At 45.9% G+C, this 27,828-nt stretch overlaps 1 protein-coding gene and 1 long non-coding RNA gene across 3 annotated transcripts in view; one reads left to right on the forward strand and one right to left on the reverse strand.

Annotated features, from left to right (window-relative positions):
- Positions 1–27,828, reverse strand: part of KIAA1217 (KIAA1217 ortholog) — an 804,298-nt gene that overhangs the window by 529,425 nt on the left and 247,045 nt on the right. The window lies entirely within an intron of this gene.
- On the forward strand, positions 5,273–19,376 carry LOC141095953 (uncharacterized). Its single transcript, XR_012233520.1, has 2 exons — positions 5,273–5,456; positions 18,886–19,376. It is a non-coding gene; the product is annotated as an uncharacterized lncRNA (long non-coding RNA).

Consider the following 27,828-nt stretch of genomic DNA (forward strand, 5'->3'; position numbering starts at 1 on the left):
GTCCCGCTAAGCCCCCCTAGCTCCCTAGCATCTCCCCTCCTACCCCCAACATCCTGCAATACAGCCCCTGGGTACAGGCAAGGGCTCGATGGCATCGGACTCCGGACAGCTGGCAAGGATCGACAGGATCAGGGCATCAGGCTGCGGACATCAGCTCTGGACATCAGGCCGCAGTCGTCAGGCTTACGATCTCTGGCAGTGATTGGCAGGTTCTGGGCATCCGGCAGGTAAACCAGGGTTCAGGAAAGGAGGCACGACAGAGTTCAAGACATAATACGTGTTAGGGAACACGCCAAGGTCCAAGGCAAAGTTCCAGGCAGGGTGCGTGCTAGGGGCACACCAGGGTCCAGGGCAAGGTGCAAGGCAAGGTGCGTGTGTAGGGGATACGTCAGGGTTCAAAGTACGAGACATGGTGCGTATGTAGGGACACGCCAGGGTTCAAGGTCCAAGGTCCTGGGCGTGCTAGAGGAGCCCCCAGGGTTCAGGCTAAGGTCCTGCACGTGCAGAGGGGCACGCCATGGTTCAGGCTAAGACAAGGGCCTGCGTGTGCTAGAGGGCACAACAGGGTACATGGCAAGACCTGCGTGTACTTTTAGAGAAGCATGGGGAGGTATGCCAAGGAGCAGGCTATGGCCTGCGCGTGCTAAGAGGGCACGCAATGCACAGTGCAGAGACAGCGTGGGTGCAAGGAAGCACAGAGAGAATGGCTGAGGCACTGGCTAGCTGGTCGGGCTGAGGCACAGACAGACGGGCAAGACTGAGGCAAACCCGGCTGGGGCATAACAGGCGACAGCTGTCACTGGCCGACGAGCACGGCTGAGGCACAAGCAGGCGGGCACGGCTAGGGCGGGCATGGCTGAGGCACAAACAGGAGGCTAGGCAAGGCCAGGCGCATGCAAAGGGCACACGAAGAAACAAGGCAAGAAACAAGGCAAGGCAAGGCAAAGTACAGAACAAGGAGCGAAACATAGGCAGAAGCACAGAGCCGGGTCAGAGAGAGTATAGGGCTAGCAGCGGAGCGTAGGCCGAAGCCCAGAGCCGGGTCAAGGGAGAACCTTGAGACTAGCCAGGAAATGTGCTAGAGAGCACCATAGGACAGAGTCTAGCAGCGGAGCGTAGGCCGAAGCCCAGAGCCGGGTCAAGGCAGAACCTTGAGACTAGACATGGAATGTGCTAGCGAGCACCAGAAGACAGAGTAAGGAGAACCAGGCAAAGACAGGGAACATGAGAAGTACTACAAGGCTCAGACTAGCAAAGACCAGATATGGCGAAACAGGCAAGGCAGAGAACATAGGAAGTACTACAAGGCAAAGCATGGCAAGGACAAGACATGGCGAAAACAGGCAAAGGCAGAGAACATAGAAAGTACAACAAGTCAAAGCATAATAAGGACAAAACACGGCACAAGAGACAACACAAGACATGGCACGGGACAAGAGGAAGAATACAAGCACAGAGCGTGTGCAGAGACGCACTACAGGGCAGAGTGCAGGGGCACAGAATACAGGGAGCGACCCAGCAGACCAAGCAGCCATGCAGGGAAGCAACACGATACACAGGCCCCGACCATAGGAAGGGGCAGTCTGATATAGGGCATTAGCACCTGCACTTCCGGGTTAGGACCAGGGGAGGACTTCAGGTTCAGATCCTCCAGGATCATAGAGAGGATCACATGGTCGAGTCCTCCAAGGCCATAGAGAGGACCATAGGAAAGGTCACATTGTCAGGGTCCCCAGGATCACAGAGATGATAGCTGGATCAGACTGTGCTGGAACATAGGAAAGGTCACATGATCAGGGGCTCCAGGAACACAGAGAGTATTGCTGCAGGCAGAGCAGAGATGGCTGCGTGCACACTGCTCCAGGGGTCATGCGGCATAACAGACATGGCGGGCATGATAGTTCGGTGCGCGTGCACACTGCTCCAGGGTTCATGCGGCATAACAGACATGGCAGGCATGATAGTTCGGTGCGCGTGCACACTACTCCAGGGCTCATGCGGCATAACAGACATGGCGGGAATGACAAGTATTTTCCTTTGCACTGATGAGAGTCCAAATACCCCAAAACATGTGTATGTAAATAGAGTGTCTTTTTCGGTTTTCATCCTAAGTCATGTGGCAAGGCTCGTTAAAGGGTCAATATTGACCATTTGCATTGTAACTTCCAGTAGGTGGCACTAGAGTCCTTGTCCTCTCTGAAGAGTTAATTTACTTATTTAATTTTCCAGAGGAGCATTGCATGGCCTATAAGTCTTCTTACAGAGGTTTGGCACTCTCCACAAGGAGTGACTTTGCCCATTGCACCCGCTCCAGAAGGTGAGCATGGGTTGGAGTTTTGAAAGTGTAGTTCCTTAGGACTTGCATGTAGGGCATAACAGCTGGCATTGGGGCATGGAGGCTGGTTTGGGAATATTGTGGCTGCCATGGGGGTAAGTTGTGACACATACTGACAGAGCCAGTCTCAGGTAGCAATGTCTGCAGAGCTGCATCATGGTCTGGATGGATAACATGGGATAAGACCAATGACGAACAAATAATCATCTACCTAATCATAGTTAATTCACTGATTGCTCCTGTTTATATGGTGGTAATAACTGGTTATGTTATATATGTATTTGTAGGTACAGTATGCTGTAAGCACTTATATTGGCCTAAGACAGGCTTCCCGCAGTGCTACTTACAGCTGCCAGGACCTTCCCCTCAATATAATCAGTGATCAAAGTGTTAGGATCCAGCAAGGACCCTGCAACCTGCAGTTTTCCAGCTGTTGCGAAATGACTACTCCATATGTGTCCTGAGAGCCACATGTCCTTGATCACAGCTATGGAGGTCAGAAAGGAACATAATTCTGCACTGCTGAAATCCCGATGCTCAGAAACAATGGGGCTTAGAAATGACAGAATAGAAATGGAGTCATATCTGGTGAGATTACACGATACAGCAAAAATCCCATTATTTCTAACTTCTAAGAATTCTAAAATTTTTACAAAGAAAAAAATCAAGATAATCTTAAATATAACAAGATTAGACCTAAAAGATTCAGGGTTTGTGCACATGGGATGTTTACGCAGTGGAATTTTCTAGATTGATTTTTTTTTTTTGCTTGGAAAGTTTATTGCATATTTTAGTGGCAGCGTTATGGATGACATTTTATTGACGTGCCGCAGGGAAAATATTGTGCTGTGGATTTTACCTTTTCATCTTTTGGAATGCAGAAGGCGACAAGTTTCTGCAACAAAATTTGCAGTAGTTTTTGCCGCTGTAGTTTTCTGTGGGCATAAAACCTAGAGAGACTTCCTGCCTTTAGAAATACAAGGCTCCTTTCTTGTAGAAACGGTGTCACTTTTGTCTTTGGTGTTGTATCTGGAATCGCAGATCAGATCCATTCAAGTGAGTAGGATTTAGCTGCAATATCAGAATTACCCCAAAATAATCAGTAAGTCCAACCCTTGAGTAAAAACCTACCAACCCCCCTTCCTCACAGATTTCAGGATCACCATGCGGCCTAATATGTACGAGCAGCTTTACTGCCACAAGGGAGTTGGATAAACCTGTTAACGGTGTATTCAAACTTTCCCACGAAAACCTGTTCTGCAGATGTGCATTCTCGTGCCAACTGGCAACTCTGCTTAGGGAATTTCCAAGCTGCCATTGAAATGATTCATGAAGCCTTCAGTTGTATTGATGCATTATTAAGCAGATGTAAAATAAATCACAGTCTCTCTTCGATTTTTAGGGTGGTAAACCAGAGAATTATCTAGTGTCTGATTTTGTCCACCTCTACCACCCCCTTGAACGTAGGCTCATAGATCTGCTAGCCAGAAAGACCTCTGTGCTACATATTGATGCCTCTCTCAAAGACATCAGTGGAGATATTACGGGTTTCTATGTCCCCTTTTTTGGCCTCGTTTGAGGCATTGTTCTTCCAGATATTGAGACTGTGGAAAATATCAATTGTATAGTGACCTCACCATTTATTCTCTTAAATCAGTATATAGATTTATGGTATATTACATAAGGATACCAAACCGCAACTGCATGAATTGTACGAGAGAATCTGATTATGTAGCTCAGTCTAAAATTCTAAAAAGAAAATTTAAGGAAAAAACATACCCAAAAAACTTGATAATTAGTGCATATAGGGATAATAAAGTAAAAACACAGGAGGAATGTTTAAAAGGAAAAAATAGGAAGGGGGATAATTTGACCATTGGTAGAGAAAAAAGTGATGATCGCTGGAAATTGAATTTTGTGACCACATTCAATAGGGGAAATAAAGTAATAAGAACTGTGCTTTCAAAATATTGGTATATCTTGAAGCGTGACACTGTTTTGGGAAAACATCTCCCTGATAAACCAGGGATAACATATAGAAGGGGGGAAACTTTGAAAAATGTGGTGGCCCCCAGTAAATTAAAAAAACAGTTGGATTCAAAAGGAAAAAACTATAAAAAAAAGTATGGATCAAACTTTATGTGGTGTTTCTCAAGGAACCGGAGTTTTTAAATGCACCTCTAAAAAATGTTGTACCTGTGGGATCCTAGATCACGGGGCTAAAACCATCAAATGTAATAGTACTGGTGAGGTCTTTGAGATTTCACAAAGACTCGGCTGTAACAGTGATTTTGTTGTATATGTAATCACATGCAGTTGCGGTTTGCAATATGTGGGACGCACTGTGCAGACACTGCGGTCCTGCATTAATGTTCACAGAAATAGAGCAAAAAACGGCTTTTTAAAACATAGTCTCTCAAGGCATCTACTAATTAAACATAACAAAATTTTTAACATAAAAGTAACTCCGGTGGAGCAGATACCCTCTGGAGTTGCAAATAGGAATGCTCTTTTAAACCGTAAAGAAACGTTTTGGATATATCGTCTGGGAACATTATATCCAAATGGATTGAATGATATCATAGAGAGAGTTTGAACGTTGCTTTTTTTTTTTTTTTTTCTCTCTGGGCTTTTTTTCCTTTTGGGTTTTTTTTTTTTTTTCTGTCTTGCATCCATGTTGTCAAGGTTGGATCAATCAGTGGGTGTGTTCCTGAACTGTGTTCCTGAATTTGGTCCACACCCTAAATCAAGTTTCTGAGACTGGGATAAAAGGTTGCTACTATATATAAGTGTAACTGAATTTTATACTATTAGGGTTTGTACTGTGTTTTTATGATACCTGATGAAGGATATACACTGTATCCGAAACGCGCTGTATCTCTTTTTTAACCCATGAAATAAAAAATTATGGAATATCATCTTTGGATGTGAGTCCTGGGAAGCGCTGCCGTTTATGGGCTGGATGTGTTTTTCTTGATTTACTCATCCTGTGTGAGCCTGAACCTGGCTCTTTCACTTGGATCCACCCGAGGCAAGCTGCAAGCCCTGTCTTCTGAGAAGTATCCCAAAAGGAAGGATTTTTGAGGATACATAATCCAAAGCTATATTAGTCTTCTATCAGGTGAATGCATAAAATTGTGCACCCTTTAAAGACCACAATATTGTGTTTACGCACTTAGGGCGCCGCAAATTGTCTGTTCTTCTCTCCCAAACAGGGTTTTTTTTGCATACTGCCCCTAGCAACACACATGTACAGCAAGCTACACACAACTGCATTAATTATATATCTCACTGACAAATTTCTTATTATGCACAGATGTCGGCTGGTGAATACTCTCATCAGTGACGCCTGTTCTCACTTGAATGGGGCTCGGGATCAAGTTTAGTTACCATTCTGGTACCTGAACCAAACTTTTTTTTTATAAAGCTCGGCTGAACCCGACAAACCCAAACATCCACGGGTCTGCCCATCACTCCTTATCAGTAAATAAATAAGATAAGCAGCCACAACACATCAAATGTAAAATATTAAGCAAGTTCTATAAGGAGTGTTTTCTAAACTTCACAAATTGTTCATTTTTTGGACCAGTGTAAAATAAATAAAACCAGAGAAATAAGTGAAAACACAAAAAGTAATGAAAATATTGCACGTATGCTACCAATTTATATCTGTTAAAGTGACTCTCCGCGCTGACATAAACATGTAATATTGTCTTTGAAATGCAAAGTAAATTACCTACTTCTTCCTTATTGCATGCTTCTGCCCCCAATCTGCTGATTCCAAGGTCCCCTCTTCTTTCCCCCAACTAAAGTGGCTACAGCATTTTCCGACTACCATGTGCAAATTGTTTAGGTAATCTATGACTTTGTTCCACATCTACATCGATTTAGAGGGCTGGTATGACCTGTCCCACCTGGTAAGGTGGTAGGCAGATGCTCCCCCATCCCAGTGGAAACGGAATGAAGAGGTGGCAGCTCATATCTCTGGCTCTTACAGTTGCTCCCGGAAGTCAATAGTAACAGTCAAAGTGAGACCCTCATTCTGGAGATAAGTGTAGATACCAGAAGTTGGTTCTGTATCGATCAAATAATGATAGCATATCCTGTGAATTTACTATAAATTCCTAAAGTGTTCACACCCGTGCCATGGTTTTTGTTTTTACAACACATTCCCCGACACATTGCCAGATCTGTCATACAACAGAATACAATAGTGCCCATTGAACCCCAACAGTGACTTCTGACCAGTGGGGTAATGATCACCGCTGCAGATGGTGTGACTGTGACTGGGCCCAGACAGAAGGCGAAACAGCCAGATCCACAGGCAGAAACCTCTTTAAATGATATCTGCGTTCTCATTATTATTGTATAGCGGCACAAAGGGGACATTAATATTGGGCTAAGTGGCATATCAGGGGAAATGTTACAGTGTGAGGGCCCAAAGTGGGCATTAATAACATATTGGGGCACATCAGGAGAATTATTGCACTGTGGAGGAAAAAAGGGGCATTATGATGATGTTGGGACACAATGGGGACATTAATATTGGGCTTAGTGGCATATCAGGGGAAATGTTACAGTGTGAGGGCACAAATGGAGCATTACTATTGTGTGGGGGCACAAAGAGGACATCGTTATTATATGGATGAACAAAGGGCATGTTATTGTGTGAAGGAACAAACTGGGAGCTGTTAGAGTTGTGGGGCACTATTACGGTGAGGGGCACAATAATGGGGTACTGAAACCATGTATTGCAATGGGAGGGATTATTGCATGTTGCACTATAAATGTTTGTATCATTATGGGTTTTTTTGTTGATGTGGTGGAAAAATGAGGCGCGTGCTTGGAAAAGCGACAAGGAAATAATGTCTCTGTTCTACATTCTGCAGAGACAAAACAGAATGGGAGAAGTCATCATAGAGGTCTGGACCAGATGGAGAAGGGAAAAATGAACCATTACAATTAGAGATAACGTCAAATCAAAAGTATATAAAAATACACGTTACAAATCATAAATATGACAGATGGGTGCACAAAAACTTCCCTATGCCTCTGGAAAAGATCAGAGGCACATAGAGGAGCAATATGGGCCCACAGCAGGGCACGGGATGCAGATTATCGATTTATACCATGTAATTTTATAATACAATCCTGTTAGACCGAGAAATGTTTCTGCTTGGAACTGCTCGTACAATTGCCGTTGTTCCTGTTTCAATCTCCAGGTTATTTTTACTGAAACATTACTTTTAGAACTGTATTTAAAGCCACTTTCATATATCAGCAGATTTTTCACATCAATATTCATCTGAATGTAATTTTGCTTTAACAATATTTTTTCTTAAGAAGAACAAGTGATTGAATTTTAATGATATTAACATTGCATCTCTGGAAAGTAATTTATCCTGGAGAATAAAATGTACCAAACAATATATTTTATTCATAAAAATGATTCACCATTTACCTTCTTACGGTGCCAAATCTGTGCTTTAATCACCCAGCGCCTGCTAATAGAAGGAATGAGAAAACAAATAATACCTTGTTTGTCTATGTGTACAAATGTCAGGGTTTAAAGGGATTTCTTGCTTGCACTGATCGTTTTTCCCGATGACCACTGCTCAGCGGATAGCTCACTTCTAGAGACCATAGAGCAGTTATTTGAGCAATCAATGGGGGTCTCTGGACAGAAATAAAACAATACATGTCATATAAAAAAATTAAAAAGACATCTCCAGAGAAGGGAGAAGAGCGGACACTTCAACTTCCATTGAGATAGGACTCCACATTGATCATATGGGATTAATTATACAGAACAGGGAAAATAATTACATGAAAGTGAACTAACACTTCAACTTCCCTTGAAGTAGGGACATCCTACAGTGACCAGGTAATTACAACAGAGATGCTTTGAGAAAAAGTAGTGAGAAGTGTATGGGCTTCCTTTATTCCAAGAAAGGCATTTTCTCTGAATAAAGAACTTTGCTGAGACTTTTTGGAGCTAGTGGTAAGTGGTGAATATTGGGTTTGTGCATCGATCCAGTATTTATGGGAAATTATTTTTGGCATTGCAACAAAGGGACAGATATAACACATTCACTCACATCACCGTATAGCCGGAAGAACCCTTTCACCTTAATATTGTTCCTATGGATGATGCTATACATGCCATATTTCATCTCTATTGAAAAGTCAAATTGCTATAGGAATCATGATGATGACGATATCCATCAACGTGGATCTCCAGGGGTGAAGATATCCCATCCTGAATGGTGGGAATCTCATAAAATTCTGAAGGACTTAGCACATCCCACAACCAGCTCCCACATAAGTTCATCACGGGGAGATATGTGGGCATAATTTTGATCTAATAAAAAATCAAATTTGGGTTTGGTCTGCTGAGCGATCACCTGTGCCCACTACTAAAGAGAATTAATATTCACTGCTCTCCACTCCCACCTGTTCTTTAGAATGCATTTTCAAGCTGACAGGTTCCCTTTAAATTATCAGCAGAGATTTCCTTTTTCCCCAGCATATATAGAAACATATACTTATATTTATTTTTAATGTTATTCTAGACTTTTATAGGTTTCAGATACTTGTATCTGAATTATAAGTGCTAAGTGGCAAAGTTTGCTTAAGGAACTAGAGAGAGAGTGCCAACAATGACAACTGGGATCCAAAAAGCATCATTCATACCCATATCTAAATCTGGTGTGTAGTATGATGTATGGTGTAATATGGTGTATTTTCTTGTATTGACTGCAAATAACTCTCTTGCTCTTACTTTGGAAATATTCTCTAAAAATGCACAGAGACCCTGAATCCAGCGATGTGTCACTGAGTTTACTGGGTGCTTCAGTTATGACACAATCAGCGCTAACCCAACCCAAACCACAGCTGTCGATGTACACTGTACATTGACAATAGGTTGCTTATCGGTGGAGATGGGTTGGATGGACCACTTGGCATGAGGATGCTGGTCTGGGCAGTGATAATATTCTGGTGATAAAACATTCATTGTACGGAAACAACAGCATACAACCTAATAAGTGACACATCACTAGAAGTCTCTGCACCTACACAATGCTGCTCTCAAATAACATATTAAAAACCTGCTGATAGATTCCCTTTAATGAAACCACAAGAGTGTGGTCGGTTGACTAACCTTGACAGAACTATCACACAGATTGGTGCGTCAGAACCAAAATCTGTATTCCACCCAATAGAGGATCAGGGTCACTTTATTGCCACTTCTCATGTACTAGTGGCCATGGATTGCAATGCTCTACCAAAAGAAAATTGTGGCGGGCATCAATTATTGAAATAGTAGCAGGCGGTGCATGGAAGTATTCCTAATATGGTAATATTATTATTAAGTCTGCTGATAAGAGAATGGGAATAGTTGCTCAATACAACCTTTTGGAAGCCAATTACATTTTTCTGACTCTGCTTTCTATAAGAGTACTACATCTGACCCAACAATAACAAGGAATATTGAAAGTTTAATCCACAGCCGTCGATAATAATCTACTCCTAGAAAATTAAAGGATTTTTTTTTACTATCACTCAGACATCCTTTCTTTATTTCTACCACTTACCAAATATTCACAAGACCCTGATCAATCCTCCAGGTCACCCTATCATATCAAGCATCAACTTACCCACTGGAAATCTCTCTCACTATCTGCATTTTTTTCTACAAAATATGCAATTCAATTATCTAGTTACCTTAAATATTTGGATCAACTAATAAGGGAGCGTAATAACATGAGATGGGGGGAAGGGATGTGAGCTACTAACAATAGATGTAACAAAAATGAAATATGTTAAGACTTATCGGGAAAACAACAGTCATTCCTTGTGCACAAAATCAATTTATTTTAGATAGCTTACTATTTGCTCAATCTAATAATTACTTTACCTTTAATGGACATACTGTATGTACCATAAAGTATCGGGCACAGTAATGGGCTCAAAATTGACCCCATCTTATGCAAACCTGATATTTATTTGTAAGGTTAGTGAATAAATAGGTAAACACATTCTACACACTCTTAAATGAGAATAAATGTGGGGATCAAAATTACTTTGAACTATAACACAGAACGGATTGAATATTTGTTCCTACTTATTTTGCACATTGGGTAAAAATTGTAACTGGATCTACTTTCTTTAAGAAAGTACTGTAGATACAAACAGTTATCTGGACTATAGGAGTGGTCACCATGAAAAATGGTTAAAGAGCATCTTCAGTCAGTACAAGATGGTTCAGAAAATTTGTACAATTGAGGTTATACAGTTGTGGCCAAAAGTATTGACACCCCTGCAATTCTGTCAGATAATACTCAGTTTCTTCCTGAAAATGATTGCAACTTTGGTATTATTATCTTCATTTAATTTGTCTTAAATGAAAAAACACAAAAAGAATTGTCCTAAAGCCAAATTAGATATAATTCCACACCAAGCATAAAAAAGAGGGTGGACAAAAGTATTGGCACTGTTCGAAAAATCATGTGATGCTTCTCTAATTTGTGTAATTAACAGCACCTGTAACTTACCTGTGGCACCTAACAGGTGTTGGCAATAACTAAATCACACTTGCAGCCAGTTGACGTGGATTAAAGTTGACTCAACCTCTGTCCTGTGTCCTTGTGTGTACCACTTTGAGCATGGAGAAAAGAAAGAAGACCAAAGAACTGTCTGAGGACTTGAGAAACCAAATTGTGAGGAAGCATGAGCAATCTCAAGGCTACAAGTCCATCTCCAAAGACCTGAATGTTCCTGTGTCTACCGTGCGCAGTGTCATCAAGAAGTTTAAAGTCCATGGCACTGTGGCTAACCTCCCTAGATGTGGACGGAAAAGAAAAATTGACAAGAGATTTCAGCGCAAGATTGTGCGGATGTTGGATAAAGAACCTCGACTAACATCCAAACAAGTTCAAGCTGCCCTGCAGTCCGAGGGTACAACAGTGTCAACCCGTACTATCCGTCGGCATCAGAATGAAAAGGGACTGTATGGTAGGAGACCCAGGAAGACCCCACTTCTTACCCCGAGACATAAAAAAGCCAGGCTGGAGTTTGCCAAAACTTACCTGAAAAAGCCTAAAACGTTTTGGAAGAATGTTCTCTGGTCAGATGAGACAAAAAGTAGAGCTTTTTGGGAAAAGGCATCAACATAGAGTTTACAGGAGAAAAAAAGAGGCATTCAAAGAAAAAAAACACGGTCCCTACAGTCAAACATGGCAGAGGTTCCCTGATGTTTTGGGGTTGCTTTGCTGCCTCTGGCACTGGACTGCTTGACCGTGTGCATGGCATTATGAAGTCTGAAGACTACCAACAAATTTTGCAGCATAATGTAGGGCCCAGTGTGAGAAAGCTGGGTCTCCCTCAGAGGTCATGGGTCTTCCAGCAGGACAATGACCCAAAACACACTTCAAAAAGCACTTGAAAATGGTTTGAGAGAAAGCACTGGAGACTTCTAAGGTGGCCAGCAATGAGTCCAGACCTGAATCCCATAGAACACCTGTGGAGAGATCTAAAAATGGCAGTTTGGAGAAGGCACCCTTCAAATATCAGGGACCTGGAGCAGTTTGCCAAAGAAGAATGGTCTAAAATTCCAGCAGAGCATTGTAAGAAACTCATTGATGGTTACCGGAAGCGGTTGGTCGCAGTTATTTTGGCTAAAGGTTGTGCAACCAAGTATTAGGCTGAGGGTGCCAATACTTTTGTCTGGATCATTTTTGGAGTTTTGTGTGAAATGATCAATGTTTTGCTTTTTGCTTCATTCTCTTTTGTGTTTTTTCATTTAAGACAAATTAAATGAAGATAATAATACCAAAGAATTTGTGTTTGCAATCATTTTCAGGAAGAAACTGAGTATTATCTGACAGAATTGCAGGGGTGTCAATACTTTTGGCCACAACTGTATTTAAACAACAGCTACTATGTACCATCAAACAGAGATTTATGTGAAAAAGTGACCCTGTGGGGTTAGGGTGCTTTCACACTGTGTTCTTAACCACATTTAGTCGTCCTGTCAGAGTCTATGTCCTAACCTCCGCAAAACAGGATTTAGGCACATGTTCCGACGGGGTCAATAATTATAATGGTGCAGACAGAGACACCGTATGCTCGGTTATGAATAATTTTGGGGAATATATGCCTACTGAAAGTGGACACCCAGATGCAGACTACTTGGTCTGAGTGTCTGTCTTCACTATTATAGTCAATGGCCATGTCAGCGCTTACACCTGAATCCCATTTTGCTGTGGGATCCGGATGTAGGCCCCAAAGGGACCACTGAATGTGACGAACAATGCTTGTATAAATGCACACTGGGAATGGAACAAAAATCTTGCCTAGAAATGAAAATAATTAAAAAAAATAGATAAAACACTAGAAATACAAAAACAAACAATATCACTACCTGTACTAAAGAAATATTAAATAATTACATTTTGCAAAAACACTGGCATGTGCATGTGACTGTATGAAGACTTTTTGTTGTAATAGGCTCTACAGGAGGCTTCCTCTCTAGTCTCTAGTATATCAAAGGCCACCCTCATTTAGGAACTAGTGCCACGATCCACCTGAAAGCCAATGAAAACCCCAATAATCAGTAACAATACTAATAAAAATCTATCTATTATATACTTACCTACATCCACTTCCGTCCAGACATCCTCGAATCCCACAATCCACCGTGCCGCACCGGAAGTACGACGACCGCCATATTGGAATACCCAAGTGATGAGTATTCCAATATGGCACCCGTTGGTGGTACCAGGCCCTTCCACAGTACCACCAGCGGGACACCACCAGGACACCCACACCGGACCCCCCCCGCCACCGCCGCTGGACCCGCCGCTGGACCCCCACCATGACCCGCCACCGCACCTCTGCCAAGACCGGCCGCCGGATCGCCACCAGGGCCCGCTGTCGGACCCCCGCTAGGACCCACTGCCACCTGACTACACGCATCAGATCCCACTGCTGCCTGCCCACCCACCTCCGTAAGTCACAGCTGACAGGAAAGACTGTCACTTGCGGCCTGTGCTGGAGATGGGGTGCGGGCACCCTCTGGTGGCGCTGCACCCCATCTCCAGCACAGGCCACAAACCACCATCTTTCCTGCCGGCTGTGACTGCACAGAGGTGGGTGGGTAGGTAGCGGCGGGACACACACCCCACACACACACACTGCCCTCCTGATGCGATAGTATCGGGCCCACATCTAGTGTTCTTATAAATGCCATCCGAAGAACTGCTCATGCTGTATTACAATCCATCATCACTGCACATTACGCAACCTAAAACCAACCAAAATATTGTATCCTGTGAAACAGAATTTGACATATCAGTCATCATATGTGATGTATGTGATTGAATGAAAATGCCCCATATTATACGTAGGGCAAACCATTCAACCACCACATCCACGGTTGAACCAGCACAGAGATAATGTGAAAAATTGGTTACAAATTGCATGGCCTCTCAAGTCTAAGTACCATCAAGGAGACCCAAATTCCATTAGGATTACGCCAATTCATATAATTGCCCCAGAAGTCCATAAATGTTTTGAAATTTTGAAAAAAATAGGAGATGTATTAGATTGATAGACTGTATTCCGTACGTCATTATTCATGAAGGATTGAATGAAATCATAGAGATGATAATAATGAGACCCAAGAGAATTCACTTTTTTGTATTAATCAACACCAGTTTACACTATAAAAAATTCCCTTTGCTACATATAAAATTGTGGGTTCTGCCCTTAAGATTACACTACCAAATAACCTAAAGAGTAACCGTTGTTATAATTTTTATTTCATCAATAGTACACGAGGAATTAAGAAACCTTGTAATATATCTTATCAGGGAAATCTGCTTCTTTCTCCTCCTGGACTGATCATTCATTCTCAAAAGTCTTCAATGAATACAGATTTTTACATTGCTGATATTGGAGATGACAGTTGGTGCTTTTAAGATTATATGTAGATGGGAGGGCGTTAGAGGAGGGAGGAGCTCTGCCTCTAGCTCCTCCCCTCTACATAGAAGTTCATGAGCACCAACTGTCGTCACCTACCTTAGTAATGTAGAATTCAGATTTTACCCGTGACTTGATACTTTGATAATGAATGATCAGTCCAAAGGGAGAAAGCAGCAGATTTCTCTGATAATAAGAGATTTTGTAATATATCTTAAGTCTACAATTGACTTATGAAATAAAAATTAATACAATAAATACACTATAAGCCTCAATGTAAATGGATCACGATTTCTTTTTTTTAGTCTTCTTGATCTCCTGTAGCTCCAAACACTTCCAGGCAGCATAGGCAGAACGGGAATATGGCGGCAATACGCAAGATATACAATCTCCAGTATAAGGGAATATTGATCGGCGTAATTTGACCCAAGAGATAAACGTCTGATGCTTATATCAATCCCGCAGTAACGGCCAAAACACTTCATATCTGATTGGTACATATAAACTACTTGTCCGTGAGATGAATATTTATGACCTGTCATCCGAGCCTTGTGACCATGGGCATATTGCATATTTATAGCCTCTCTAGTACCACTAGAACATCTTATTGGAGGCATATTGTACTGCTTGTACTATGACAACTAGCCTTAGGATAATACAAGAGCACATCTAGGAATTTTCTCTTAGGAAAATAATGATAACATTTGGGCTATGACATATTTATGATATTTAGCCCATTAAAGAGTAAGTACATTTTGGGGAGTTTTTAATGTTTTATTCTCTCAAATTCTGAACCTGAGACCCCCACCACCCATTGCACAAAAGACCTCTTAAAAGTGTACAGTTCCTACCTGGAAATATAATGACCTCAACGCCTGGAGGGCTAAGAATCCTATCTTATCAGTTTTAAATAGCAAATGATAAAGGTAATATATGGCACCGCTATTAATTTCTAGTGTATTCATGATACATAACTTTCATTAAATGATAACTATTTAGGTGAAGAAAACATCTAAAAAATATCAGTGACAGAAGAATAACATCTTCTGAATGTAGAAGCTGCATGTGGTCGCCACTCAGATGATCGCCGGATCAGCTGATTTTTAGTCGTATAGCATTATATAGTGCATGTGTAAGGTTCAGCCAGGACCGTAGTGATGGCCGAGGACACCTGGGCATTAGTGTCCTGGCCTCCCCTCATGGGAAAATAATGTCCACTAGTCTGCATACCTGTGTCTTCAGGTCCATCTCCTTCAGGATCTTTCCTATTCCACAGGAGACCCTCTCCAGGCGGATTTGCATTAACTGAGACACAGTTCATTTCAACTTTAACAAGAACATCTTCACTGGGTTATCTACACAGCACATCCATAGTCTTCACAACATTAATAACAGGCATCACACTGCATTGTTCCTTCTCTTTCCCTGCACTTCTCTCACGATTGTATAGCACGTACCAGGGTCGGATCATCCCAGTCAAGCCCTCAGTGTTCTCCCTGTTCAGCTCTGCCATGGGAAGACATTCACCTGTCTGTTTCGCCCCAGACATAAGATCATCAGCTCACGAAGTCAGTTGCCACATTGCAAGTGGCCTGCCTTTCTGCACTGTCCCTTGCGATGACGCAGCATCCTCCTGGTTCAAACTCACTGTTTCTGGAAGTTCCCTCAGCCGTTTCACCCCGAATCTGAGGGCATCTGCCCAAGTGATAAGTTGCCACATTTTGGAGCCACCTGTGTCCCCATGTTGTCACTGCTTCTGTCTTTGTTCCTACTCCATTGTGAATTCCTGTTGTACTGGCACACTGGGGCTGTGGATGACTGAGCTCCTAGCTTAAAGGGAATCTGTCATCAATTTTTTTGCCTATCAGCTGCGGCCACCGGCATCAGGGGCTTATCTGCATCATTCTGTAATGCTGTATATAAGCCCCCAATGTTACCAGAAAGAGAAGAAAAATGAGTTAGATTATACTCACCCAGGGGCGTTCCAGGTCTGGTTTGGGTCCAGAGGGAGTCGCGGTCACTCCCATCTTGCAGCGCTGATGTCCTCTTCATTTCTGGCCATCACGGCTCAGGCGCAGGTGCACTGCTCTGCCCTGTTGAGGGCAGAGCAGTTTACTGCAGTGCTAAGGTGCCCGAAGAGGTCCTGCACCTGTGCACTGCCTGCGCCGGAGCCGCGATGGCCAGGAATGAAGAGAACGTCAGCGCTGCAAGATGGGAGGCGCCAGACCGGACCGCGACTCCCTCCGGACCCGGAACACCCTTGGGTGAGTATAATCTAACTCATTTTTCTTCTCTTGCAGGTAACATCGGGGGCTTATATACAGCATTACAGAATGCTGTAGATAAGCCCCTGATGCCGGTGGCCGCAGCTGATTGGCAAAAAAATTGATGACAGATTCCCTTTAAATGTTACAGAGCTGCCACGCTATTCCTGAGCACATAAGCCCACACAAGCAAAATTGGGTATTAACCCTTGGCCCTTAGGCCCATGCTCACAGAAGGGCACCCTGGCCCAAACCGAATAGAATCCAGGAAATGTTCCTATCTTAACACACAGCAGCCCCTCCTATAGTTAACCCTATCCTATTCTATTCACTAGCTGAAAGCTCTGTACACTATTATGCCCCCATCTAGTGGCCAATCCAGTAACTACGCTTACCCTATACACTATATATAGCAGGATTACAACAGTGTAACAATATACATATATATGTACAGGTAGCAAGGAACGGTAATACACTTTACAGTGTAGCAGTACCATTATATAGACATGGTAATACCCTTAATCATGTAGCAATACCACAATGTATTTACAAATATACATATACTGATTGCATACGGCATCGGGACGAAAGAGCAAGGGCATTACCGTAATATATCATACCCCCTACATATGGGCCTGCAGGTCACCACACTCTAAACGCCGTTGATAGGTTGTTAAAGAAGTCTGGTTCCCTGTACATTAAAGTATATTTAGGTCTGCCCCCCGCCCTCCCAAACACAAACATACAACTACTTGTTTCGCCAGCTTCATCAGGGGAAATGGGTCAAACAACGGGTTTTTTTCACTATACACACTGCGGGGCAGCAGCTTAGGATCAGTCCCAATGCAAGAAATGATGCCATGTTGCCTAAGGTGACGCCTGATCTTATCCAAGGAGAGAATTTTAGATGGGTATAAATGTGTGGGGAGTTTTTGTCCTTTATGTTGGTATTTTTCACCAGATGAGGTTGGGGATTCTTCCCCGAAACACATTATATTCTGAACACTTGTATTAATAAAATAAGAGTACAGATTCATTGTCTTCTGATCCACTGCTCTGAGTGACGCGCCATCCGACAACCTCTGTGTTAGGCTCACCTGGTGAGGTGGATCGTCTAAGCCTCAGGTACTGGTGAGCACACGGACCCCGCAGCAAAAAAAGCACATGGGAAACAAGGACTTGGTATTTTCAGGTCTGTGTGCTCACCAGTACCTGAGGCTTAATGGATCCACCTCACCAGATGAGCCTAACACAGAGGTTGTCGGAGTGGCGCGTCACTCTCAGCAACAGGATGGAAGAAGTGGAACCCAGCAGGGAAGGAACCAAGTCAAAGTGTGCACAGAAGATGGAGCACACCAATAATAGAGGTCTAGAAACTCAATCCCAAGACACAGGTGTGTGTTCTAGTGGGCCTTAAATAAGCCTAGGGAGACAATGTCATTGATCCATGCCTAGCAACTTGCAAAACCCGATGTGGAGCACAGAGGGCAGTCGACCCAGGGGAAGGAAGCAGAGCACGGGATACCTGGGACATGTGTGTAACACGCTGCTTTTCACTTCATAACTCTAAAACATATCCACAGCGGGCATTTGGGAGGAGGAGGTCTAGCAGCAATTCGTGCATGTGTGGCAATAGGCATCTGACAACAGCATAATGTAGAGAAAGAGACTCTGATTCCAGTGATGTGTCACTTACTGGGCTGCTTACTGTAGGTTTGATTAAATCATTTTCATCAGCAAGAGATTATCACTAAGGTACTAGTAAACTTGCTGCCGTGTATTCCTCAATATTCATGAATACTATATAACCGCGCCCCCCACTACTGATTGGCAGCTCTTTGCCTATGCACAGTGTACACAGAAAACTGCCAATCAGTGATGTGGGGGGGAGGGGGCTATACAGAGGTCAGCATTCCGAGATCAGCAGCAAAGAAAACTGTGATTTTATCACAACAACACTAAGCAGCCCAGCAAGTGATACATTGCTGGAATCAGGGTCTTTGCCTCTACATTATGCTGTTCTCAAATAGGATAGCGAAAACTTGGTGACAGATTCCCTTTAATCATTGGATTCAGTTTAGTTATTCAGTTCCACTGCCCCTGGTGTAGGATATTCCAACCCTTGCCGTGTAGTCTGCTTTTTTCTAACATTTGTGATAAAATTGCTCACTGATGTCAGCGTGTTCCTGCAGTAGGATGCCAGCAATGTTCGTCTTTCCTTAATGTTTTGCATGTGTCAGTGGCCTCACTAGTACTAAATCAGCAGGCAGCTGTCTCCTGACTTTCTGACTTTATTTTTTTTAGACCCAGTTACGATAATCTGATCACATGACCACTTAATACTAGGCGTCTTAACTTCTGCAAACCTGCCGCTATCTGGCTTTCTCTGGATACGGACTAAAGCCATGATAATAGATCGGATTCAACTACTCAAATTGGAAATTAACGACATATGTTATACGATTCTCAAAATGATGTCAGTGTACTTGCCAAATACGAAGGATTCCTGCCGTGCCCAACGTGTATTTTTAGGCTTCCAGACCTGGCTACTGCCTTGCCGAGCTGCTCTCATGTAAAGCTGTTGTAATCCTGTCATTTAATTCAAATGTTTAATCGCCTGTCTCAGCCCGTGCCCGGGTTACCGGACCAGTGATCCGCATTTGTCACCTCCAGCATGCTAATAATATTGTGTAAATGTATAGAGCTGAGAGCTGTCATCTCCAGTATGCCTGAAAAGCGCAATATCAGATCACGGTGGGACGTGTAATGTCTGAAAATAAAATTCTGAAATATTATTTTTTTGTGGAATGGTCTTCTGCTCAGTAGAGTTGAGCGACTTTTGTTTTTTTAGGGTCGCGTTTCGTTTCGTGAAACCCGACTTTTCCAAAAGTCGGGTCGAGCAAGATCGTCCGATAATAGGGAAAAGTCGGGGTCGCCCCGAAACACGAAACCCAATGTAAGTCAATGGGGAATAAAAGTCGGCAGTGAGAGGAGGACAGGAAACACACCTACAGTGCCCATTTGAATGCCAAAAGCATCAATTCTTCTTACTTAAGCTTGTCAACCTTAATTAACTTCATAATAGAAGTTACGCAATGAAAAATGGGGGTTATTTGGCTAAAGTTGTGGGGGGGGGAGGGCTGGCTGCAGGTTTTCATGTGCCCTGGGCGAAAGAGCGCCCCTTTAACACATACCACAACTCATCATGCTCCGATACGGCAGAGAAATAGCGGTATAGTACAATGAAAAATACCTCACTTTTTACATCTCATGACGAGGCCCATCTATTTCTCCATACAGAATCATTGGTCCCATATAATGTTTGAAACAGTATATGATGAGCTCCACATAATGCTACAGTATATGTTGGTCCCCATGGATGAAGCTCCACTGTCTTATGGGCCCAAATAATGCTCCAAACATAATGGGCCCCATTTCTAATGCTCTAGTGTATAATGGGCCCTGTAAATGCTGCTCCAGTGTCTGATGTCCACCTTTGGAATGTTCCAGTGTATGGTGGGCCCCATCTATCATTCTCCAGAGTATAGTGCTCCCCAAAAATTGCTGTCCCAACATTGAAAACAATCAAATAAGTCTCCTCGCTAGGGAATCCCTGTACTTGTCTGGATTCCTCGTCGTCCCCATCTTCCATCTCACTGCACAGTATTTCAACTTTGCAAGTGCTGTGATCCTGAGCAAGCAGGGGGGGCCCACTCGTTGGCGACGGCACTGGCACAGGGCCCCTGATAGTACGGTGGTGTGTCTGATGGCGGGTGGGCCGAACCTGCACTTTAATCTGCAGCTTCCTCTTTGTCACCGTGTAAGATGGAACTGTATATGGGAAGGGTAACCTGAGTTTCATCAGGGTCAGACTCAGGTCGTGTAGCGTGCGAGGGGAATGTAGTGGTCTGGGTCAATGTACCAGCAGATTCATCGAGCAGTGGCTGGGCATCAGTGCACTTGTGTCGCCCCCAGGAGTACGGTCGCCACAGTGGCATTACCTTCCTCCTAGGGAGTGTGATGTCATGCTTGGGAGCAACGAACGATCTCTCTAGCAGGTTAACTGATTGGGCGGCGTTATTCCCACGAGTCATGACCCTCCAAACAGCGTTCATGAAGGCAAAGTGTTTGTTTTACGTGGGCAGTATGGTTGCAAAGCTGAACCTTAAAGGAATGTCCAGAAGGGCACCACCAGGAGTGGAGCCTACGGTTAAATTCGACTCCACCTGGGAAACCTCAACCATGCCAGCTACAGAACAGATGCACACATTGCAAGCTTAATTCCGTTAACGAACGAGACTCCGTCATGCCCCGCGGTCCGAGTCCGGCTTACTAGAGGGACACGTGAGGCTCTGGCACATGAGATTGGCCAATAACTGGTGTGTCATGCCCTTACATGTCCGTGGCTGCATGTGCGCTACACTGAAAAGGCCAGCGTTTGTCGCTTACAGGTGCAGATAACCCGCTGAACAACGTTAGTGATGGGGATCACTGATTACAATTATTACCCGCGAACAATGATTTCCCAGTAAGTGCAGCTCAACCGCAGTTCCGGAATTAGGCCTAACCGTCATTCCTGAAAAAATGAAAAACTTACGTGTGCAAACCACAGGTGCTGTAGCTTGCTTAACAGCTCGCCAGCCGTTCTCACGCCCAGTATGGATTACACGTGATTGCACAAAGGTGAGAAAGGGTACCGTATCCCCAGATAACATGTATGGATAGCGTACACATTCAAAATATATGTCTATACATCAGGAGGCAGGCTTAGACGGTGTTAGGCCCAGTATGGATTGCACGTGATTGCACAAAGGTTAGAAAGGGTACCGTTTCCCCGGATAACATGTATGGATAGCGTACACATTCAAAATATATGTCTATACATCAGGAGGCAGGCTCAGACGGTGTTAGGCCCAGTATGGATTGCACGTGATTGCACAAAGGTTATAAAGGGTACCGTATCCCCAGATAACATGTATGGATAGCGTACACATTCAAAATATATGTCTATACATCAGGAGGCAGGCTCAGACGGTGTTAGGCCCAGTATGGATTGCACGTGATTGCACAAAGGTTATAAAGGGTACCGTTTCCCCGGATAACATGTATGGATAGCGTACACATTCAAAATATATGTCTATACATCAGGAGGCAGGCTCAGACGGTGTCAGGCACAGTATGGATTTGACGGCCCAGACAACACAGCGGAGGAGCAGGGAGAGGTAAAGATTGCAAATGCTGGGGCCCTGCCAAAGCAAGGGGGGCCCACTCGTGGGCGTCGGTACTGGCACTGGGCCCCTCATAGTACGGCGGTGTGTCTGACGGCGGGTGTGCACCACCACCGTCAGAGACACTTGATTGCACTATGAAGGACCCTGTACCAGTGCACGCGCCCAAGAGTCGGCCTACCCACCTGTCCAGGGCAACGGCACTCGCACGGTGTCGTGCGCTAGGTGGTGACCCCGGCCATGGGGGGGGGAGGCAGCACAGTTATGGAGTTTTAGAAAGTGGCATATGTTGATGTTGGACATTCAGCTGATGCAAAAGGTGAAATAGGTCAAGTCCCAGGAAGAGGTGGACCAAAGCAAGCCATTTTTCTGTCACCCTATGTGTCATCAGGGGAAGGTGGGACAAAATCCTTGGAAACCCATGCGTGGTTCATTTTAATGAAGGTTAGATCATCCACATTTTGGGTTGACAGACTGGTCCTTTTTTCTGTCAGGATTGATCCAGCTGCACTGAAGACTCTTTCCGATAGCACACTTGCAGCTGGGCAAGCGAGCTCCTGTAAGGCATATTGTGCCAATTCAGGCCAGGTGTCCAGTTTAGCGGCCCAATAGTCAAAGGGGAATGACCTGTGTGGGAGAACATTGATATGGGAGGAAAAGTAGTTTGTAACCATAGTTGACAACTGCTGTCTCCTGTCACTTTCCATCGATGCAGTATTACCAGTTGTGTGAGCGGTACTTGAAAAATCAGTCCACAACATTGTCATGAAACCCCTGTCTCCAACGCCACTTCTGCTGTGTGCACCACGAACACCTCTGCTAAGCTGCCCCCGGCCCGTACGGCTCGTGTGAGAACCATCACCGCTGCTGTGTGCTGGGAATGCCTCAAGCAACCGATTTACCAGAGTTGCTGGTTTATTAGCCAATATTAGGTCAAGGTTCTCCTGTGGCATGATGTTTTGTAATTTGCCTTTATAGCGTGGATCCAGGATGCTGGCCAACCAGTAGTCGTTATCGTTCATCATTTTGGCAATGCGTGGGTCCCTTTTTAGGATCTGCAAGGCATAATCTGACATGTGGGCCAATGTTCCCGGTGTCAATGATGCACTGCGAGTGCTGGTTGGAGGAGCACTTTCTGGCAATTCCACATCCCTCCAGTCACGCACAAACCCTGTACCAGACCTTGCCACGCCAACATTTTCACTTGCCCCACGAGATGCATCCTCCTCCCCTAAGTAATCATCCCCATCATCATCCTCCTCCTCCTCTTCTTCCTCCACCTCGTCCAGGAGAGGTCCCTGAGCAGACAATGGCTGAATGTCATCAAGGATTCCCTCCTCCTCTTCCTCCTCATCAACATTGGCTGCAGACGCCTGCTCCTTAAGGTGCGTCAAAGTTTGCATGAGCAGACGCATAAGTGGGATGCTCATGCTTAGGATGGCGTCGTCTGCGCTTACCAGCCGTGTGCATTCCTCAAAACACTGAAGGACTTTACAGAGGTCTTTCAGCATCGACCACTGCACACCTGTCAACTCCATGTCTGCTCTCAAAGTGCCTGGCCGTGTATCCTCCCACAAATGCATCATGGCCTGCCTCTGCTCGTGTAGGGAAGGTGACCTGACGGACGGACAGACTAGTCAGAGTGAAGAAAGATAGGTTTGCACAGTGTAGGTAGGAGACAGTGATTACAGTGGGGAAACAACTAGAAAAGTGTAGTGGACGTGCAGTACCTTGGGATGACCATTAGATGGCAGGGTGGAGTGTGAGCAAAGGACTTTACAGCAGCTTAGGGCTTTAGAAACCGTTGGTCATGGGGGGCGTGGTGACAGTTAGTGACAGTTTCAAGGAACCGGGGAAGTTATAAATTCTGAGGGAGGGTTCCAGAAGGTTCCAGTCCCCAGGGGGAGCCCAGGTGACAGGAGGACTTCGCCAGTCTGTGTGCCCTGAGGAGAATCCGACCAGGGGGACTGAGGAGAAGAAACGTCAGGGGGGTGGTCCTGACAGGGAAGGACCGCAGCAGAGACAAGGCTCTGGGTGGAAGACACCGTATGTGTTACGACGAAACTGATTAGTAAAGTGCTGTTGGTGTACGGGCCTAAGGCGGCCACAGTAACCGAGCTGTCAGGATTGTCACAGTGTGAGACGGGACGTGACGTGTAAGTACGTCCCTTGTGTAACATACGGTGTTGAAGCGGCCCTGAACACGGAGGGCAGAGAGAGATATCGCGGTGTACCGCGAGGACCGTCAGTCGGACGGTGAGCAATAAACTTGGACCTGTTGCACCCAGAATCTGCCTCATCGTGTCTGTTATCATCGCTGCGCGGTATAAAAAGTAGGACCACCCCCCCCCAGCTCGGCACCCCACCACCGACCCTACATTTGGCGTAGTCGGCAGGATCACCGCCGCTAATACCTCATCCTCTGCGGCAGACCTGCCTCAAGAAATGGAAAAGGACTTAGTCTACTCAGTCTGGAATACAATTATCGGTGGATTACAATTTGTTTACCAGTGGATTAAAAATGAGGAGCGCAGTGACGAATCTGTGTGGCCAGTAGAGGATCCGGGGCGGTACCAGAGACAGTGCAGTATGGCAGCGCTCCTTCAACGCAGAGGTGAGGTCCGGGTGTTCGCAGTAGTTCCGAATGGATTGGGACCCCCTCCAACGTACCCCCTTGGACAGCAGTATGTGTCCGGAGGCCGACGTTTCCAGGCATTGGACCCTGACAGGTGGGTGGAGAGGCCTGCCAACGCTCCACCCCGCAGAGGGAGTGACACCGAAGAAAAGCCTGGGAGCGACTGTTTGGCGCCACTCGATTGCTGCCCACCGGACGGTATGAGACGCTGCGGAAGTCGGGGTATTGGCCGCCTAGAATGGCAGTGGCGGCAGGAGAACGAGCTGAGACAGAAGACGTCATCTTCGGGTCCATGGGCAAGAATAGGAATCTGTGCGGAGCCCGTGCGGAACCAGAAGGAGCGGCCGCCATTGATACCAGCGGAGAGTCTTCCCGCGGAGCCCCTGAGCCTGGAAGCTGGGCCCGCTGTGCAACGAGTTGGAGAGCGGAGGCTGCGGGATGAGCCGTGCGGTGGTGTGACGGAGGCCGCGGCGCCGGGGAAGGTGAGAGTTCCCCCGGCCCTGCCGGCAGCTGCACAAGCGGCCCCTATCATCTCGCCACAACACGCAGCCTCCAGTGTATCGGAAGGCCCGGCTGCGGAGGGCCCTAAGCTATACGCGGAATTGAGCAAGTCCCTCGCTCCCGTCCCCGAGCCTTCCCGCCCAGAGTCCCCAGGGCGGAGCTTATTTACAGAAAGCGCGGTTGCGCTCCCTCGACCGGTGTCAGCCTCATCGCCCGAACCGGCCGTTACCCCGGCTTTGCTGGGAGTTGTGGCTGCGGCCTACCGGGTGGCCGCGGTGAAGCCAGTATTGGAACCGGCTGGGGTCTGTTTCGGGCCCTGTGGACCAGCCCTCCGGAGTCCCGGCTGCTCCCATCCGCTACCTGGCCCCAGTGGCTGCTGGGCCACAGATACCATCGGCCGCCTCTACCCCACACCCTTTCTCGGCAAGGTCCCACCCATCGGACTCTGGGACTGGTGCGGTACCCTCCGTTTGGGTTGCGGAGGTTATTAAGGGAAAGAAGACACGGGAGAAAGCGATTTGGAAACAGCTGCATGACAAGGGGGAGGCTGGCATGGCGGAGAAGAGATCGCAGGGGCGGCTGGTATACACCGACCTCGAGAAGGGGTACGGTTTCATCCGTGATAAGACTGGCCAGAAAGTGTATGTAAACGTGGCCTCTATACGGCATGGCCGGGCTCTGGAAGTAGGGGACTTGGTCTCTTATTATAAGGAATACTGCCCCCGCGGTTATTATGCGGTGGCAGTACTGGCGGAGCCTGAGCAAAGCGGACCCCCGTGAAAAAGGACTGATATGGACACTCTCGGTTCCCCCAGGAGTTCCACGGCTGTGGAGCCCTCACCTCTGTCCATTGAGAGTGGTATAAACTGTCAGGAGTTCGATGCACCGTTGTGCAGATTAAAGGAACAGTTGCATTTAAAAAAAAAAAAAGTTTTGTTGTTGTTTAACGGATGCAACTATGTTTACCTGACAGAACGGGGATATGGAAAGCGGAGGAGTGTCCAGGTCCAAGGAAGGGGGGAGGAGGAAAGGAGTACTGGCGATGTTTATTGTTGAACGTTGAGTTTTAAAGCAAAAGAAAATGAAAAAAAAAAAATCATATAAAAATGGGTACTTGTGCTATTATAAAGTTGTATGATGTATAATATGCAAAGTAAAATGCAACAGGTCCGGGTAAGGGAAGGTCTGCGGGACCAAAGGAAAGTGTGAGATCCGGTAGGGATCTAAGAGTTGAGGTCTGGGAGACCGGGACGCCGACCATGACATGTAATTGAAAGAAGGAAAATGAATGGGAAGATGTGAGAAAGACAGCCGTCCTAGGTCAGGTCCCCGACGCCACGGACACCCCTGAAGAAGGAAAGGCGGGCGCTGGCAATGATCTGGTAGGTGAGTGGCCTCGATCATGGCGTACCGGATAGTGAAAGGTAACAGTAGGGGAGAGTAGGGGAAAGATACACGCCGTAGAGAGAATACGGGTGTACCTTGCCCAATTTGAAAGGCGTTGTCATGTGGCGTGCGCGCTGGTGAGTAGCAGTAGGCTGCTCAGAGCATAGTGCTCCCAGTATGGTTCGGCCCCCGCGGATAGTGGGTTTGGCTCAACTTCTGGTCCGACAACAGAACGTAGGTGTAGATTCAGAACGACGAAGGCAGGGATGACGATTGTCGAGGACGACAATGGACAAAGGAAGGGGGAGTGTAGGGAAGGTGACCTGACGGACGGACGGACTAGTCAGAGTGAAGAAAGATAGGTTTGCACAGTGTAGGTAGGAGACAGTGATTACAGTGGGGAAACAACTAGAAAAGTGTAGTGGACGTGCAGTACCTTGGGATGACCATTAGATGGCAGGGTGGAGTGTGAGCAAAGGACTTTACAGCAGCTTAGGGCTTTAGAAACCATTGGTCATGGGGGGCGTGGTGACAGTTAGTGACAGTTTCAAGGAACCGGGGAAGTTATAAATTCTGAGGGAGGGTTCCAGAAGGTTCCAGTCCCCAGGGGGAGCCCAGGTGACAGGAGGACTTCGCCAGTCTGTGTGCCCTGAGGAGAATCCGACCAGGGGGACTGAGGAGAAGAAACGTCAGGGGGGTGGTCCTGACAGGGAAGGACCGCAGCAGAGACAAGGCTCTGGGTGGAAGACACCGTATGTGTTACGACGAAACTGATTAGTAAAGTGCTGTTGGTGTACGGGCCTAAGGCGGCCACAGTAACCGAGCTGTCAGGATTGTCACAGTGTGAGACGGGACGTGACGTGTAAGTACGTCCCTTGTGTAACATACGGTGTTGAAGCGGCCCTGAACACGGAGGGCAGAGAGAGATATCGCGGTGTACCGCGAGGACCGTCAGTCGGACGGTGAGCAATAAACTTGGACCTGTTGCACCCAGAATCTGCCTCATCGTGTCTGTTATCATCGCTGCGCGGTATAAAAAGTAGGACCACCCCCCCCCAGCTCGGCACCCCACCACCGACACTACACTCGCACAGCCGCTCCACCATGTGCAGGGTGGAGTTCCACCTTGTTGCAATGTCGATAATGAGGCGGTGGTTGGGAAGGTGAAGCAATCGCTGCAGCTTCTGCATACGAACGGAGTGTACAGGCGACCGGCGGATGTGCGCGCACAGTCTTCGCACCTTCTGGAGCAGGGCTGTTAACTCCGGATAATTTTTGAGGAAGCACTGCACCACCAGGTTCAAGGTGTGAGCCAAGCAAGGTATATGGCTGAGTTTTGAAAGGGCTATGGCTGCCACAAAATTACGGCCGTTATCACTAACTACCTTGCCTGCCTCAAGATGTACACTGCCCAGCCATGACTCAGTTTGTCGCTTCAAGTACTCGGCCAGCACCTCGGAGGTGTGTCTGTTGCCCAAACACATCATCTGCAACACA

This window comes from Dendrobates tinctorius, unplaced genomic scaffold, assembly GCF_039654945.1.
Source record: "Dendrobates tinctorius isolate UK_male_01 unplaced genomic scaffold, ASM3965494v1 ptg000070l, whole genome shotgun sequence".
Taxonomy (NCBI): domain Eukaryota; kingdom Metazoa; phylum Chordata; class Amphibia; order Anura; family Dendrobatidae; genus Dendrobates; species Dendrobates tinctorius.